The sequence below is a fragment of the Carassius carassius genome, chromosome 29 (assembly GCF_963082965.1).
Source record: "Carassius carassius chromosome 29, fCarCar2.1, whole genome shotgun sequence".
Lineage (NCBI taxonomy): Eukaryota > Metazoa > Chordata > Actinopteri > Cypriniformes > Cyprinidae > Carassius > Carassius carassius.
In genome coordinates, this window is record NC_081783.1 from 5518526 (window position 1) to 5537829 (window position 19304).

The window sequence follows — 19304 nt, forward strand, 5'->3', positions numbered from 1 at the left end:
CCATTGCTCTCGAGTCTCAGTGTACCTCTATCCAAATGAAGACATAGGAAGGCTCTGTGTTTGTGTGTGTGGTGCACCTGTAGGTCTTGCTGTTTGGGTGAGCTTTATTTTTAATGACCTAATCTGTGTTGACAAGCAGTAACGCTGCCTGCTGGGGCCAATGAAATCATTATATCCCTGTCAGATAAGATGGTAAACACAAGCACACTCGCTGCAGTGGGAATGAGAATAGTGTGCTGCGTGTGTGGATGTTTTGTGCACTCTAAGCGCTTCACAAACACAGATTTAAAGCCTATACCCTGTCCATGATTTGGGTCCGGATTCAGAGATGAAGCGTCTTGCATTTAGCAGATAATCCCCAACCTGATTATAAAACAGAGCATTTCTATTGTACCTTTACCTTACTTGTCTGTTTTCTGACCCTGAGCCGGCCTCAAATATGCTCAGCTGATCAAGCTTTGTAGTTTTAGCAGTGTGGCTCTTTTCCCAGCATCCTGTCTCTGTGTTGGTGCCAGGCTGGAGAGGGGCATTCTTTCGCCCCAGGCTTCTCAGCGGGCACAGCTGCGTCCCTGACAATGCCCCCAAGGGCACATGGCTGAATGTGGCATCCTTCTAATTACAACAGCATGGTGACGTCTAGCAAGAGTAGCTGTCCTTCTCATTTTCTGTACCCTGCTATCTTGACTGTGCCTAAATGCATCATTTAATGTTGACATAAAAAAAGCCACATTTTGGCACCTTTCTCCAAAAGCCCCTCACCTACACTGAAATACAAATGGCGTGGAAGCAATTTTCAGTCCGAAATTTTTATTTTTAATTAATAAATAAAATAAAAATAAAATAATAAAAAAAGAGGAAAAACTGAAATAGTATTTTATTGTAAAACTTTGTCTTATAATCTTTTTCTTCAAAAAACAAAAAACATTTTAAAGTGTGCATGGAATTTTTTATAAAACAATTTTCACTTAGAATTTACAAGCAAATTTCACAATTAATTACAAAGAAACTAAAAGTAACAAACTCAAATAAAAATGTGTCCTCATTTTAAAGTAGAAAAATGGGAAAAATATTTTTTTGAAAAATAATTGTGTACACTGAAAATTATTTGGTTTAGAATCAATTCTCTCTCAGAAATGGCTAGTTTCACAATTAATTCAAAAGAAATGGCAAGTACCATTTAGAAAGAAATAATATAAAAAAGGTGTGTGTGTGTGAGTGTGTATATATATATATATATATATATATATATATATATATATATTACTGGAGCTAATTTTACATAAAATTTCATTTTTCCACCTAATTACACGTTTAATTCAAAGTGTTACTTGCTGCTTAAGTGTAAAACTAGAAATTTGAGTGAAAATGTTTTTTATACAATTTTTTCAGTGTACACCATAAATTAAACTATCTTTTATTAAATAAAAGATCATAGGAGTATGTTTTACAAAAAAGAGAAGAATACAGGAATATGATATTTCTAGTTTTACACTTAAGCAGCAAGTAACACATTGAATTAAATGTGGAATTAGGTGGAAAAATGAAATATTCATTTTGTGTAAAATTAGCTCCAGTAATCGTTATGATAAAAATAATAACAATAATTTGAATTCATTTTACAGCGTTTTAGGCGCCAAGACTTGATTCACTAGTTAAAAGCGTGCAGTAGGTAATAGTTTGGCTGATTCAGAGGAAAGACTTGAATTTTTATAATCTTGAGTTCTGTACTTCAGAAATTACTGTTACTTTGATTCATGCCCCAGACTTTCATGTGCATCATTTAGTTTTTTTCCCCTTTTATTTTCCTATTTTTCTATCCTATTATTTTTTCCATTAGCATTCATACCACTCAAATCTACCCTGGTCGTCACGGAGATTTCAATTTGAGGTTGATAATTTGCCTGTTCCTCCTACTGTGCGTGCGTGCTGTAATGCACAGTGCATTAGTATGAGCCTGTAATCAGTCTGTACTTCCGCACAACATGCCTCTGGTATTCTCTAGAACACAGCATGTACTTACTGGAGTTTTCAAAGTACCCCACAGCTTTTTCCTGTTTATGTAGCCAAGCTCACCTATTTCTAGGTGGTCTGAGTAAGGAGTTTTTATGGTGTTGTGTGGAATATAGATGATCCAAAAAATCTAATTCTGTAATATTTTTACTTGCTGTCATGTCAAAATGACAAAATGTCATTTTTTTATGATAAAAAACAAACACAGAAAAAAATAAATAAACCTGTAACACATTGGATTAAATGTGGAATTCTAAAATTAAGAAGTATTTTAGTAAGGTTTGTTTTATTTACAACTTTTTTTATGGGTTAATGTTTATTTATGCATTTTTTGAAAAATCTTTTTTTTCTGTGCATTGACAGTTTGTTCTTCTCGGTATGTGATAGTTCAAAGTCAACAGTTGAAATATCAAAAGTGAGTTTTCTTTTATCATTTTATTTTATTTTTAATTAAAAGTTTGACTTTTAATCACTTTCAATTAAAAGGAAAGCAGCTTGCTTTTAAACTTCCTCTCTTATATGTCTATGGCCACATTTATTGATTTCTTCCAGCTTTTTAAAATAAATCTACTTGCTCCCTTCATTCTTTCTCCATTTCTTTCTTTCTAATTATGGCTTGTTTTGCAATATTTTTCAAAATACACATATAATAATTAAGTATGTATTCTGTTATTTCGGTCACACATTATTTTAAGGTCCAGTTCTCACTATTAACTATGAATTTTGTCTCAATAAACTCCTAATTTGCTGCTTGTTAATAGTAAGGTAGTTAAGTTTAGGTACTGGGTAGGATTAGGGATGTAGAATATGGTCATGCAGAATATCTGCTTTATAAATACTAATAAACCGCCTAAGCCAATATGAAATGCATTATGCATGCTAAAAAGCAGCTAGTTAATTAGTCCCTACACTAAAGTGTTACTGTTATTTCTTTGCTGTGCACTGCTGAAATAGTTTTGGTTGATTTTGAATTACTGCATATATATTTTGAGACTTTTTTAGGTATCTTTTTTATATTTTTATAACAAAAGAAGACTACAGCATTAAATACTTTGTTACACCTAGAGATTAAGATTTTAAACTAATGAGTAGGCATTAGTTGTCTTGTCCTTGACATAATTACAGCACAAAGTGAGCAAACTGTTTGCTATTGATTATGCTGATGAGGTGTGATTAAACGGGTGATACTTGTTCTGTCTGACAAGTAAAGTACACATTCACTTTAGCTTTATCTTTTTATCCGTAGTTTCGTCCTAATAGCCTCAGGGGCAAGCAGGGGCAGGTGACGGCTTTGCCTGAAAAAGAAACCAGGCACTGCAAAACTCTCAGAGGCAATAAGATGTACTTTAAGCGAATGGGGAGTGAACATCCATCAGAAGTCAGACGACTTCTGCCTCTCGCTCAAGGCTGCTGTCTGAAAATAAATGGAAAAGAAGCAAAGGGAAGGAAAGTTTCTTCTCCATTCTGACAGAAACCAAGGGAAGTGAAAAAAAAACATCCACCCTGGTTATTCAAACAAAGACTCTGAAATGCACTTTCTTAGGCGAGGAGATGACTACAATTGTTAAATTAAAGGTGCATACATGGTCTTAAGTATTTTTGTGTAATCTTAAGCAATCAAACACAAACATCTACATGTCAAAATGAACATATGGCTGATAAAATAGGATAAAGTTTATCATAATACAACCCGAATTCCGGAAAAGTTGGGACGTTTTTTAAATTTTAATAAAATGAAAACTAAAGGAATTTCAAATCACATGAGCCAATATTTTATTCACAATAGAACATAGATAACGTAGCAAATGTTTAAACTGAGAAATTTTACACTTTTATCCACTAAATTAGCTCATTTAAAATTTAATGCCTGCTACAGGTCTCAAAAAAGTTGGCACGGGAGCAACAAATGGCTAAAAAAGCAAGCAGTTTTGAAAAGATTCAGCTGGGAGAACATCTAGTGATTAATTAAGTTAATTGATATCAGGTCTGTAACATGATTAGCTATAAAAGCTTTGTCTTAGAGAAGCAGAGTCTCTCAGAAGTAAAGATGGGCAGGGCTCTCCAATCTGTGAAAGACTGCGTAAAAAAATTGTGGAAAACTTTAAAAACAATGTTCCTCATCGTCAAATTGCAAAGGCTTTGCAAATCTCATCATCTACAGTGCATAACATCATCAAAAGATTCAGAGAAACTGGAGAAATCTCTGTGCGTAAGGGACAAGGCCGGAGACCTTTATTGGATGCCCGTGGTCTTCGGGCTCTCAGACGACACTGCATCACTCATCGGCATGATTGTGTCAATGACATTACTAAATGGGCCCAGGAATACTTTCAGAAACCACTGTCGGTAAACACAATCCGCCGTGCCATCAGCAGATGCCAACTAAAGCTCTATCATGCAAAAAGGAAGCCATATGTGAACATGGTCCAGAAGCACCGTCGTGTCCTGTGGGCCAAGGCTCATTTAAAATGGACTATTTCAAAGTGGAATAGTGTTTTATGGTCAGACGAGTCCAAATTTGACATTCTTGTTGGAAATCACGGACGCCGTGTCCTCCGGGCTAAAGAGGAGGGAGACCTTCCAGCATGTTATCAGCGTTCAGTTCAAAAGCCAGCATCTCTGATGGTATGGGGGTGCATAAGTGCATACGGTATGGGCAGCTTGCATGCTTTGGAAGGCTCTGTGAATGCTGAAAGGTATATAAAGGTTTTAGAGCAACATATGCTTCCCTCCAAACAACGTCTATTTCAGGGAAGGCCTTGTTTATTTCAGCAGGACAATGCAAAACCACATACTGCAGCTATAACAACAGCATGGCTTCATCGTAGAAGAGTCCGGGTGCTAACCTGGCCTGCCTGCAGTCCAGATCTTTCACCTATAGAGAACATTTGGCGCATCATTAAACGAAAAATATGTCAAAGACGACCACGAACTCTTCAGCAGCTGGAAATCTATATAAGGCAGAATGGGACCAAATTCCAACAGCAAAACTCCAGCAACTCATAGCCTCAATGCCCAGACGTCTTCAAACTGTTTTGAAAAGAAAATGAGATGCTACACCATGGTAAACATGCCCCGTCCCAACTATTTTGAGACCTGTAGCAGAAATCAAAATTGAAATGAGCTCATTTTGTGCATAAAATTGTAAACTTTCTCAGTTTAAACATTTGCTACGTTATCTATGTTCTATTGTGAATAAAATATTGGCTCATGTGATTTGAAAGTCTTTTAGTTTTCATTTTATTAAAATTTAAAAAACGTCCCAACTTTTCCGGAATTTGGGTTGTATATATAGGATATGATCCTAAAATAACTGCACCTGGGAAAACAGACTGAAAATTAGTCTTTAAACACACACACACTCATTAGGTAGGAGTCAGTCTCTTATAGTGTTTCATCAGTAGTAGCAGCACCAGATGGAAGGTAACATGTGGGAACTGGCACACAAGCCCTCTGTTTAGCCTTTGACAGTGTCTGAAGAGGAAAACAGAAGTGAGCGAACAAGACATAGAGAAGAAACCGTGATGAAAGAGCATTGCAAGAGTAAAGTGCACTTTTTGAAATTTCCTGCCCATCTGACGGAAAGGAAGTAGCAATTGACCTGTCAGAATGTACTGACATTTGAAATGTTTTGAGGCTTGTGGGAGGACCGTGCAGATGAACTCCATGACTGAGGAAAAATCATGTTGCTCTTGACTTTTACATTTTTAATGTTGGTAATTGTACTTTTTCAGGGTTTCTGAAAAGATCTTAAATCAGAGTACAAATTCTGAAAATCATTGTAAGTCTGTAAAAAAATTATAAAAAATTTAAATTAAAAGTATTTATAATAATACATGTAATCCCTGTAATGATTTCAGTTCTTTATTCAGACTTATTTTATAATAAAGAGTTCATAGGAACAGCATTCACATCGAATTGAAATAGTTTGAAACATAGTCTTTATTGTTACTGTAGATCAATGTAATGTGTCCTTGGTTGATAAATACTCATCTCTTAAGTGGATGAAAGTGAACATTTAACTTTAAGATGTGACGCTTATTCCTATAGTGACATACAGTACTTCTAATTTAAGGACAAATAATCCTTGGGTGAAGTGCTTTTCTCAAGAGAAGAATAGTAATCGTTCATGAATGAACCTTCTGGTTAACAGCTTAGATTAAGCCATCGTAACCTGCTAATGTTCCCAAAGCAGCTGTAACTTCTCTTCCATTTTGAACTTGAGATTTCATCCTAGTCTCCCTCATCCAATCCCATGTGTCTTTCCTAGTAGCTATGAATGAGAAATGGCAGTAGACGTTAGAGTTGTGTTGATGTTTCAATTACTCTAGACATTTCTATACACAACAAACACACTTTGTTCATGTCTCATCACTGCTTCACGAGATTGCTGTGTTTACAAAGCTGTTCCACTCATCCTATTAGCAGTGTGTTTTCCCCTGGCTGTCGGCACGTGTGGGCAGCCTTCAGCGTCGGGACAGTGGATGCCATCTCCCTGTGGAATAGCAAGCATAGATGCAATCAGCCTGGGGGAAAACAGAGCTCTCAGATCACTCCCGGATTCAGTGCTGCTGAGAGCTCCACTGGGATAGTTGCTTTTCCTTTGCTTATGACAGCGCCTAAGCGTCAGCTTCTACAGTGACATCAGAATATAGTTGCGGAGGTGGTTTTTCTGCTCACACATGCTAATTGACTAATAGGACAGACATCGGCGGCCTGTATGGGCATCTGTATGGGTATCTGCATGCTGATCTGCTCCTCGGGTGGTCCAGTCTGGTCTTCATCGTTCTTGATTGATTGACAGGCATGAAAAGCCCCAGCTAAAGTCTGGACTTAAGTCAGGAGGCACCATGCTGAACCAACCCCACTCTACATCAATGTAGAAGGCAATTTAAAAGGCACAGCACTGGATGCACTTCTTCAGAGTGCTCAGGAAGAACAACCTAGAGTGTAAGCTGCTGGTGTCCTTTTACCGCTCTACCATAGAGAGTGTATTAGTGAACTGCATTTCAGTGTGGTACTCCAGTTTCACTGCAGCAGACAAGAAAGCCCTCTAAAGAGGGTGTGGTGGTGTTGGTGCAGTGGATAAGACACATGCCTTTGGTGTGAGAGACCCGGGTTCGAATCCACTGTGAGACACCAATGTGTCCCTGAGCAAGACACTTAACCCCTAGTTGCTCCAGAGGCGTGCGACCTCTGACATATATAGCAATTGTAAATCGCTTTGGATAAAAGCGTCAGCTAAATAAATAAATATAAATGTAAATGTAAAGAATAATCAATCACAGCCCAAAAAATTACTGGCTGCTCACAACCCTCCCTAATAAGCATTGCTCGCTCCCATTATCTATCAAGGGCCAAAAACATCATCCAGGACACCACCAGTGTAATCTTCTAATCATTACAATTACTCATTCCATTTAAACTGTACTTTTGTATTAACTTACATATCGGTGTGAAGGCCAACGTGAAATACAATAAATGGTCGTTTTACTGAGACTATAATTGTGAATACCATGATTCAGTCACTTATTGTATCTACTTGTTTTTTTGTACTATACAGTCTTATAGACTTATTTATTGTCTGTGGTTTTATGTTTGTTTTTTCTAACACCAGCCAATCATCTTCGTGTATGCAGAAAAATACAATGACAAAGTCACTTAATTTAATTCAATAAAGCTGGCTGTTTGCAAAAGAGGAGCATAGTATAAAATGAGACATTGAACACAGGGAATTAAGGCAAAAGGTAGAGAGGTGAGTGTATGGTAGGAGGTAATGAGCTAGAGAACATAAACAATGAAATATATATCTGCGATGAAAAGCTGATTTTTCAGCAGCCATTACTCCTGTTTTCAATGTCAGTTTTCAATGTCACATGATCTAATATGCATAGACATTTATCATTATCAGCTTCGAAAAGAGATATACTGCTTAATATTTACTTAAATAGAAAATTCTAGTGAAACTTGCTTTAGCAAACACTTTAATGTAACTGAAGCTTCATGGTATAATTGTCAATAGAGTAAAATAATGCAATATTCACGGTCAAAGAGATTTAGATTTTAGTTTTATTCTGCATGTCATTTAATTTTATACATTAGACTTTACTGTGACGCAATCCACAAATCCAATCCCAAAGCACTGATTCAAAGTAAATCCCACCTCTTTTAAGTCGGACCAATTATGTGTGCAGAACTGCATCAGTGGCTTTTTTATTTTTCAGCAGCAGAAGTGTGAAAGGCAGTTGGACATACATAACAGATTCTGTATGCCGTTCCTCTTGGTTATTGTAACCGGCTCATGGGTGGATTACTCTAGAAATCAAAAGATCAGCTTACCACCAGAGCCTCGTTGTGAGTTTGCGCTGGCCCTTGGACGTTTGGAGTGCTTGTGTGTGTGTGTTTGTGTGTGTTGGGAAGTATTCCTCAAATGGCTGTGTTTATCCAAGCTGAACTGTTTAATCAAAAAACAGAAGGAGCAGCTTGTAAACTTTCAATGCAGCTGCACTCACCCCTAATCCAGCCACATTAATGCAGCTCAGCTGCTGCTGCTGTGTGTATGCAGACCATGTGTGATGCCTAGATCCAGCAACACCCTTCTGCTCATGTCCACTCATCTGTGACCCCCAAAGACTCTTCAAATCCAAACCCAAATCCATGCAAATCAAACAGGATGTTAATCATGTTAGTGTTAGAAAAAGAAATAAAGAAGAGGATGAATGGTACATGTGTATTGTCTTAGGTGCTTTAGATGCTGTTGTTTTGTCTAGTTTTTATAATTTTATCAATAATAATGTAACATCAGTGGAAAACAAGTCATTTCAGAGGAAGAGCAAGTTATACAATTTTCATTAAAGCTAGTAAAGAAAGTTATTACATTTTGATGCAATGTTCTTTTTCTCTAGAGTAATATGCACATTCATGTCAAAACCAGGAGCATGTATTAAGGAAGTACATAAGGTCCATTGTGATTGATGTTGACTTTAAATGTTTCCACTGGTCAAAGCTTGGCCAAAGAAATGCATCTTGTGCCATCTGTTATGTGTATTTTCCCACTTAAGTAGAAATAATGTTGTCAAGTAGCCTTCAGGTTTGTATATTGTGAAATATTATTAAGTAAATATACTGCCTGAAGACTATACATAATAATAATAATAATAATAATAAAATAATTGTCCTGCATACACAACTTCTGCATCACTTACTGTGGCCATATAGATTTTCTCTTCTTTCCATGTTGTCCTGATTGTAGGAATGCTGCTTGCCTAAATATTTCTTGGTAACAAGCTGTTTTTGTAAGCAACAAGTGATGTTGCATGACAAAATACTACATCATTTTTATTTTACTTCAATAAGTTGTATTGAACAGTTTTACATCAGAGGGAAGGAAATAATCAGATTCATTATTTTATGATTCATACATACAGTAGCATGTTAGTGGTTACACCGAGTTTCTTTCTTTCTTTCTTTTTCTTTCTTTGTTTTTGTGCAGTATCTGGATGTTAATGGCAGTAGTCACATCATTTGTAGTTTGGTAGTTTTCAATGCACTTTCAAACACACTGGGATTTCTCGCTTTTTTTGCTCTCCTTTTCCTTGTCTCGTTCTCAGATGGAAATGGTAATTACAGAAACCTGTTTTCAGAAAGTTAGATTGAAATCCAAGGTTGAGTGCCGGCCAGGGACCCTCGAATTATCTGGGCCAGGTGTTGATATTTATAATAATACGCACTGCCCTGAATATAATTGCATCTGCAGACACAATACATATTAATGTGTCAGTTAGCAATCAAAGCGCCGGGGCTCGTCTCATATGACCTGTTTCAGAGCTGTCAGGAACACTCAATGTCATAGCCTTCAGTCAGAACCCCCCCCCCCATCCCCCGCCTGCCGTCTGCCCACCCAGCAGCCTGCTAATGCCATGCGAGCAATTCTGAAAACTTCAGTAATGTCCACAAAATCAGAGGTTTGTAGACCTAGTTATATAAAGCCTTCGTATGCAGCTGCAGCTATAGCTACAGAGAAATAAACATTTACACTTTAACACATACTCACACACACACACACACACACACACAAACACACACACACACACACACACACACACACACACACACACACACACACAAACACACACACACACACACACCTGTTATGTTCAGAAATTATAAAAGAAAAATCCTAAACATTTCTTGGACAAAATGTAGACATTCAGTATAAAATTTCTTGGCAATTCAAATTCAAAATGACTTCAAGTGTAACAGCAGTTATACGCTTTTATTAACAGTGACATTTTTGTAAAAATGAAAGAAAGTAGCAGCACCTTTCAGCCTGTCACCATTATGCAAACACACAGTAGTAGTATGTCATGTCATGTGTTTTTGTCTTAACCTTTATCATTGAGATGTGAGTGTCATTTGAAAATGTTTTCTAATATTTTATATTAAAAAAATTGTTTCCTTGATTTAAAACAAATAAACAAACAAATAAATAAATTGTGGCAAAACATTACATTTAAATTCTTATATAATCAGAACAATTGCCCAACCCTTATATATAGTATAAAGGCTTCCAAGAAAGGATCATTGTATATTCTGATTAAAATAAATAATTATAATTATAAAATATTTTGCCATTGCCCAAATATGAGCATCAGGCTTTCTAAATTCAGCGATAGCTGACAGCTCTGTGGTCTCATATTCACTTTTTCCAGTAAGTCCCCTCTGAAATGATAGCTGCATTCTCACTCCTGGCTGATGGAAGAGGATACTTCAAAGGGAAATCCAAACTGCAAGGTTGTGTATGTGGCCAGCAATGGCATCTTGAGATGAATGATGATGATTTTTGCTTTTTTTTCTCCTTTTATGTCTTTGGCCATGTTTCAATGTGTCTGAGTCAGTCCACCCTCAGCCTCCAATCAGAATGCTCTTAGTATGAGGCAACAGTAAGGATTGCTGGGAAGTGACCCACGACCCCTTTCAATGTGCTTTGCTGTTGCTGTGATAACATGAAGGAAAGGTTGTGTAGGGCTAGGAGTTGTAGCAGCAGTTAGCCAAATCTTCTAAACTCAGAGACGAAAGGTTCAGCCGGATCTGCTAACCACTGCAAGAGTCAATAGTTGTTCATATAGATGTGACCCCAGCTTCCTGCTAGATTACTAAGTCGATAACAGCTTGTACTATCAACACTTGGGTGGAAAATATTCAGACCATCAAACAAATTTTAATATTACACAAATATATACAAAATGCAGTTTTTAAATGATGATTTCAATTATTAAGGTAAAAAACTGTCTAAATCTATCTGTGAAAAAATGTATTGGCTTCTGTTAAATCATGAAAGAACTGTGATTATCCACATTATTTTAGAAAGCTGAGTTAAATTTCACTAGCCACATCCAGGCCTGATTACTGTCAGACATGTTAAATCAAGAAATTACTTAAATAGAACCTGTTTGACAAAGTGAAGCATGCTTAAAGAGCAACACCTCATGCTGCAATCCAAAGAGATCCAACAGATAAGAAACAAAATAGTTGGCATGTATCAGTCAGGACAATGATCCCAAAAACACCATCAAGTCCACCTCTGAATGGCTCAAGAAAAACAAAGTTAAGGTTTTGGAGTGGCCCAAGTGAGATGCTGTGGCATAACCTTAAACAGTCCTTTCATGCTCGAAAACCCTCCAGTGTGGCTGAATGAAAACAATTCTGCAAAGACGAGTGGGCCAAAATTCCTCCACACACTGTAAAATGTAACAAGTTGAGTTAACTTAAAAAAGTGAGGAAACCGATTGCCTTAAATTTATAAGTAAAGTATAGTATTCATTTTAAGTTGGCAAAACTAAATAGTATTTGTAAACTTAACTTAATTATCAAGTACAATTAAGTACTGGTGACTCAAAAGCATTAGTTGAGGTAACTTATTATTATGATTGCTGTATCAGTGACCTCCAATGGCAAACCTTGTGGAGACATCGGGCTGTCCTCTGGCATCACAGTGAGAATTCCTATCGATACTTGAGGTTCAACTATATCACAGTCCTAAGAAAGAAAGTAAAGCGATATTAAAATACATTCTTATATTGCAAAAGCAAACAAGTGTATGTTCTTTTAAAAAAATTAAACTTCTTAAGGTGATGTTACTAGTTCTTGAAGTAACATTTAAATTTGTAACATGGCTTCAGTCGGAATTGTCAGTGATAATTTGGACCTTTTCAGCAAAAGCATCATTAAAACTTTTAATAGCAATGTCTTTTTAGTAAAACACTTACATCCATCCCATGATCGGTTTGGTTTCAAACGTTCCTCAAAATATGTTGCTTCGTGTTCATCAGGACTGTCATGGGACATAGGTAAGGAATGGCTATATAAAAAACCTTTTTGCGCTGAGTATTTGGATTGAAATTGGATTGGAAAAATTCAAGACACTATTCTATATGAGATTTTTATAGTTTGAAAACGGTTTCATCTACATTTTAAGATTTATTTGATCAAATGTTATGGAAAACGAAGTATATATTTTACTTGCATTTAAATTAATCTTCTATGTACTTTATATAAGATCTCTTAAATAGACGTAATGCTGACACAAAAATTGGGACATCTTTCTTGTAGCACTTTTTACAGAGATTAAATTAGAAGCAGTGTTGGGAAGGTTACTTTGGAAATGTAATAGGTTACAGATTACAAGTTACCCTGTTTAAAATGTAATAGTAGTGTAACTTTTTCAATTACTTTATTAAATTAATGTAACTAATTACTTTTGAGTACTTTTTGATTACTTTCTAAATTTGTGAAAATTAAAGAATAATAAATAAAAGCATATACATCAACTTAAATACACTTATCTAATAAGCATGTGACGTATTCTGTGTAATAAACTCCTGAAACATTGGTGTTTTTTGAAACTGCTGTCTCTGTATATGATGATAGTTTTCTCAAAATAAGTAAAATGCACATGAAGTGACAGAGCAGTTCTAGAAATTATGTTTATGTGCTCGTGTACTCCTATATTGAGGCGGCAGAGGTTGAAAACACTGCAAGCTTCAGTAGGCCTATGTGTAGTAAATGAAACCATGTCTTTGCCATTAATTTACAGGAGGGGCGGACTGGGAAAAAAATTCAGACTGGAAAATTCAAACTCATACAAACAAATTCAGGGACAAAACTATTTTTTTGTATGGACCTGACATAAAAAAGGTTTAAATCTTTAATTTGGGGACATGCAAAATAATTAAAAGTTCTCTCCTGAACTGCACCTTCACTTCCATTTTTCTCTTCAGTCTCTTTATTTTGCCCTGTTATCCATCTCTTTCATGACTTTAATACTCAAGACTGAACAAAACTATACTTTACAATACAATACTCTACAATACTACAATATCTTTATAGAAAAATCCTAATACTGTACACGAGTCATGTTTTTCCCTTACAAAAAATTAACCATGCTTTTATTAGCCTATATAAAAGTAAAATAACCTTGTTTTTTTTTGCAAATGGATTTGTATTTATTTTTAAATAAATAAATTTGTAAAATAATTTTACATTTTTGGTTATCACAGTTAAACAATAGTAGGCTAACCATTTTCTCTGGATTTATAGTTAAATATTAAAATGTTAATTTTCGTAAGGGTTGTGTTGTTGTCTGTCATAGCTCCCCCTAAACCTATAAAAAAAATCTGAATTTTTTTTCAGCTAAATTACTACTGTAACATTACAACAGATAATAATGATGTCCTTTATATAGTATTTTGAGTGATGACTGATGAGCAACGTGCTGCTGCTTGATTAAATAAATTAAAAAACAAAGACAAAAAAGCATCTTTACAGATGAAACTGACCTGAAACCCTGAACAGTAGTTCAGCTTCTCTGCTCCAGCAGTCCACTCTCTCTCTCTCTCTCTCTCTCTCTCTCTCTCTCTCTCTCTCTCTCTCTCTCTCTCTCTCTCTCTCTCTCTCTCTCTCTCTCTCTCTCTCTCTCTCTCTCTCTCACATTGATTACTCTGAGTCTGATCCAAACCGTTTTGCGGAGGCGCGGAGAGCGCGCGCGTCATGACTAACACTTCATGACTTATTAGAGATTTAATTATCAAATGGCGGATTCGCAAATGATCGCTTTAGTACATTCGGCAGGCAATTATACAATAATGATATTAAATAGTGGGGCAAAATCGGCTGCCAGGCCACCGGGAATTGTCCCGTTTCAGAATGTGCAAGTCATATATTGCATTTTTGGGGCTTTATATTCACAGACACTAGTCGATGTCATGTTTTGATTCAAGTGTACTGACCTACTTTTGATTTAGTCATCCAAAATGTGGCATATTCCGTCCGCGTTAGGCATTTCGTTTTTATGACTGGATTCTACGAACCAGACTGTGTTTCCGCATCCCGGAAATTATTAGGGCGGTATGTCTCAGAATAGTCAGTGCAATTTGGGAAATAAATCAGTTAAATCTGTATGTGGATGTGTGTAAATATTCAAATGTAATCCCCTTTGTAATCGTAAAAAATTTCATAAGTAACTGTAATTTAATTACTCATTTTTTCTTAGTAACTGTAACTAATTACAGTTACAATAATTTTGTAATTAAATTACGTAACGCCGTTAAATGTAACTAGTTACTCCCCAACACTGATTAGAAGAATACTTACAAAGCATGTTTTGAAGAAGTCTGTAGTGTCTTCCCCAAGAAGGACAGCAAGAGAACTGCTGTCCGTCGAGCAGTGACATCAGTGATGTTCTAACAAATAATACATAAAACATCAAGATCAACAGTGAAAACAAATCACTTTAAACTTGACAAAATGGACTTACACTATTGTTAAAAAAAAAAAAAACACTTCTAGTAAATCTTCTAGTAGCTGTGCGTGAAAACTGCCATCGTTAATCTTGCAGAGACGGCGAGCTTGAGCGGGGAGTTCTTTGGCGTGAGTGAACAGGAGTAAGTATTCTGATTAATTATGTTGTATAGTATTTTAAAATGTAACGCCAGGGCTTGTATCTATGGGCTTCTCTCTTGACGTCTCCCCGATTGCCTGCGAGCTTCTCCTCCTGTCTGTACGGTAATTTCTCTACTGTGCGACAGAGAGTCGAGTGGTTATAACGCAATCGTTAGCCTATTTTTACAAAAACTGTACAGGGCCATAATGTAACATAGAAGGTAATGGAGCCCTTTATACATTGTCGTGTATCTTTAGAAATAAATGATGGACAAATGGAGTCTTTAAACGCCTCAGATGTAAAGTTATTCACTGTCAAAAAGTCAAAGTGACGCCAAAATGAATGGGAGTCAATGGGATCAGAGCCGGATTATCCATAAGGGCACTTGGGCCAGTGCCCAGGGGCACCAACCATTCACAACAACTAGGGGGGCACCACATGACACAAGCTTTAAAAATATTTTTCGTAAATTGTTTTATTATTAACTTGAAATTCTTAAAAGACCATACATAACTCGTTTATGAACACTAACTTAACAACAACAATAATAATAATAAATTATAAATATATAAAGATTACATGACCACTATCAGTCCTCCCCTTCCGTCCCTAATCTGTCAGAGTTGAGTTGGTCCACAACAAGTACGCGCAAATGTGTAATTTTTTTAACGGCAACAGAAAATGAATCAAAATGGACAGACGTCAATTGAGTGGTTTTGCAAAAAGAAAGTTAAAAAAAGACAAGGACGCTAGACGTTTAGCTACAATTCAAATTGTTCCAGGGATCGAAAGTTTTTTTAAAAACGAGGGGGCATTTGAGGTATAGTGCCCAGGGGCACCACACTGTCTTAATACGGCCCTGAATGGGATGCTAACGCAAGTGAAGTTCTGCTACAAGATGGCGGCACGCGGCCGACTTCAACTTCCGGGCGACTTCCTTCCCGCCTGGTACCAAGTAACTAGCATGTGCAGTCATCTTCTTCTCCGTCCAATTAATGGCCTCTCACACCTTTGGAGTATTATCACCACCTACTGTATATCTGGTGCATTCACAATACTTAAACTTTTAAGTTGAGCTAAATGAAGTTGTTCAGTTTAATCACTTTGTGTGGGGAAAAAGTTAGAATTACTTAGTTAAACTAAGTAATGTCAACAAACTTAATAAAATAAGTTAACTTTACTTAATCATTTTTGTAAGCTCAGCAATTACATTTTTCAGTGCAGCGATGTGAAAGACTCATTGCCAGTTATTGCAAGACTCATTGCCAGTTATGGCAAATGCTTGATTGCAGTTTTTGCTGCAAAGGGTGGCACAACCACTTATTAGTTTTAGGGGCAATTACTTTTTCACGTAGTGCCAGGCAGGTTTGCACAGTTTCCTTAATAAATAAAATCATAATTTCAAATCTTGCTTCTATCTATCTTTCTATCCATCTATCTATCTATCTATCTATCTATCTATCTATCTATCTATCTATCTATCTATCTATCTATCTGTCTATCTGTCTGTCTGTCTGTCTGTCTGTCTGTCTGTCTGTATATCTATTTGTGTGTATGTATGCATATTTATAAAATTGAAAAAAAAAATGTAAATGTATTTTAAAAGTTTCAATTAACATTTATTTATTTAGTTTTTTTTTTTTAATGGTTATGTTTATGTGTGTGAGAATTAGGGCTTGCACCGAATAATCGACTTCAGTGCTCTGTCGTGACGCTTTAAAGGTGCTCTAAGTGATGTCACACATTTTTTAGGCCAAAACATTTTTTGTCACATCCAGCAAACATCTCCTCACTATCCGCTAGCTGCTTGTCCCCTGAACACACTGTAAAAAAACAGGGTTTCTCTAGACACCACAGGCTCCACAAACAACAAGAAAAACAAACTGGGCTCACCCGCACCACAAAACATAACAAACTATTCCAGCCAATAACCGACAAGAAAGATTTGGGGGGGTTAGTGCACGGATGAGGAGGAGGGAGGGTCTAGCTAGCCTCCATTTTCAAACAACAATTTGAACGTCAACAAGACTCCCGGGGGGTATTCCAGAAAGCAGGGTTAACTTACCGTGAACTAAAACCTGAACTCTCGGTTGATTAACCCCAAACCTTGCTTACTCGAGGTATGTGGTTCCAAAAACTCGTCCGGGAGTAAGTTAATTCAACTCAGAGTATGTTCCTGGTTAAGACACAAGACATTCTCAACAGAGCGACGAATCGACGAGTCACTATAGAAACGGACGCTAAGAAAAAGCGCGCCATGCTGTTTCTTTCTTCTTCTTTTGTTAATTAGTTGTTTACATGCTTAGAGCATATCGCCACCTAATTGATGGCTGTGCAATCATTTTTATTTTTTTCCATTTAATCTTTAATACTTGAGAATGTGAATTATATTGTTTGTTTTATGCTAATTATACATTAAATCATATCAGATATGTATTTTGATTTAGAATTTAGACATTATAGAAAAATGCCACTCCATGCAGTGAGATATAACATATAATAAATAAAATATATAAATATATAAGTTAAACATTACCTTGTCATAGTGTTTTATAATTTATACATAATTCTTAATACATAATTTACAGATAACTCTTATATATGCCAATAAAAGAAATAATCATATTAGAATAATATATTACCTTATTTATTACTTATATTAGCGCTTCCTCATTAACATATATATATATATAATAGGCTATATTACATATTCTAATATTATATAATGTTGTGCGGTATCTGTCACGCCCACTGAAGGCTCGCTGAAGTGAACTAATCCTGGAACATAACCTGCTCTGGAGCAGGTTATGTTCAGAGAGTGAGTTGCTATGACAGCTAACATAACCTGAAAGTTACCTCCGTTTTTGGAACCGAAAGTTGAGGTTATCCATTTACTTACTCTTAAACATACCCGGGTATGTCACACAACCTGCTTTCTGTAATTCTCTCGTCAGAAACAACAAAGTGCAGATGTGTGTACGAATCTTTAATTAAGATATTGATTTCACAGTGTTAGCAGTTTCAGTGATTTTAATGGGAGTTTCTGAGAGTGATTGAAATCTAGACTGTCAGTGAAAATGATCTTTAATAATGTTAATGTTATTTGCTCTCTTTCTGAACAATGAAAGATTAGTAGCAATATTTATATCACATTAACTTTCAATGTTAAATTCATATTTAATATAAAGTCAATCGTATTAAAAATATGTTATGGCATAGCACCTATATCTGTTACTACAAGCTTTTATAATAAATTACATAAATTGGAGTAAAGGCTGATGAAATATATACATTTATACACACACACATACATTACATACATTTTATCTATATATCTAAATAAAAATAGGCTCAGTATATATGACCCAAAGTAACTAGTAACTAACTACTTGAGTAGATTTTTTATCCGATACTCTTTTACTCTTACTCAAGTAACTATTCAAGACTAGTACTTTTACTTTTACTTGAGTAAATATTTCTAGAAGTACTTTTACTTTTACTTGAGTACAGTTTTTGGGTACTCTACCCACCTCTGGTGATCACTGATTATATTGCTGGACACTCGAAATTGAACGGGGAAAGCACGTTTTAAACCACTTATTGTACAGGTAAGTTAATTGCTGTCCTAATCTATTGCACTGCTGCACTGTAATGCACACACAGGCTACAAATAGTAACTCGTACGTCACGCGCAGATCGCTTGTGCACAGAGTCATTCAGCGCTGAAATGTACTGTCAACATTGTTCTGTGATTTCTCAATAAAATAGCTTAGAAACTTAAAATTTCAAGCATATATTTGTTAATAACTAAATCCCACAGCGTCACTACTTACCAGAGAGACGTTGCCATGTAGAAATAATTCACACACACAATCGCTCTCTGTGAGAAATAAAAACTACCCAAAGGCAAAGGAACTTATAAAATTGAACAATATGGAGCAATAACCATGTGGGCAGCGCTGTGTCATGTATCATAGCTGTGCAAAAGGTGTTTTTTCACAGCTCCAGACTTATTTGTTTATTAATGACATCATCAGCGACTAGCGACTTCGACTCGACTTTCATCACATAAAAGTCGATTTAAAAAAACCGAAGTCCTATAACATTCTGATTCCGAAGTTTTTCTTGTCTCGATTTTATTGTTGTTTTGTTTATTTTTTGGACCTTGACAAGTTCAACCACCGTTAATTGTAGTTACATTTAAAAAACAACAAATAAAAAGGACCAGCACAACTGCTTCTGCTGAATATGTCGATGGCATTTTCATATTTTGTTAACCTGACCTGTTAAAGGTTTGGACAAACTTAATGACAAGTGGCATTATAAACTAGAATCTAACTTTATTTTGGTGAGT

At 35.9% G+C, this 19304-nt stretch overlaps 1 protein-coding gene across 1 annotated transcript in view; it reads left to right on the top strand.

The window, feature by feature from the left end:
- The first annotated feature begins 18504 nt into the window (after positions 1–18504).
- Positions 18505–19304, top strand: part of tenm2a (teneurin transmembrane protein 2a) — a 397797-nt gene continuing 396997 nt past the window's right edge. The window contains exon 1 of the mRNA XM_059515536.1: positions 18505–18558. The gene's annotated coding sequence lies outside the window, so the exon portion shown is untranslated. The remainder of the gene's footprint in view (positions 18559–19304) is intronic.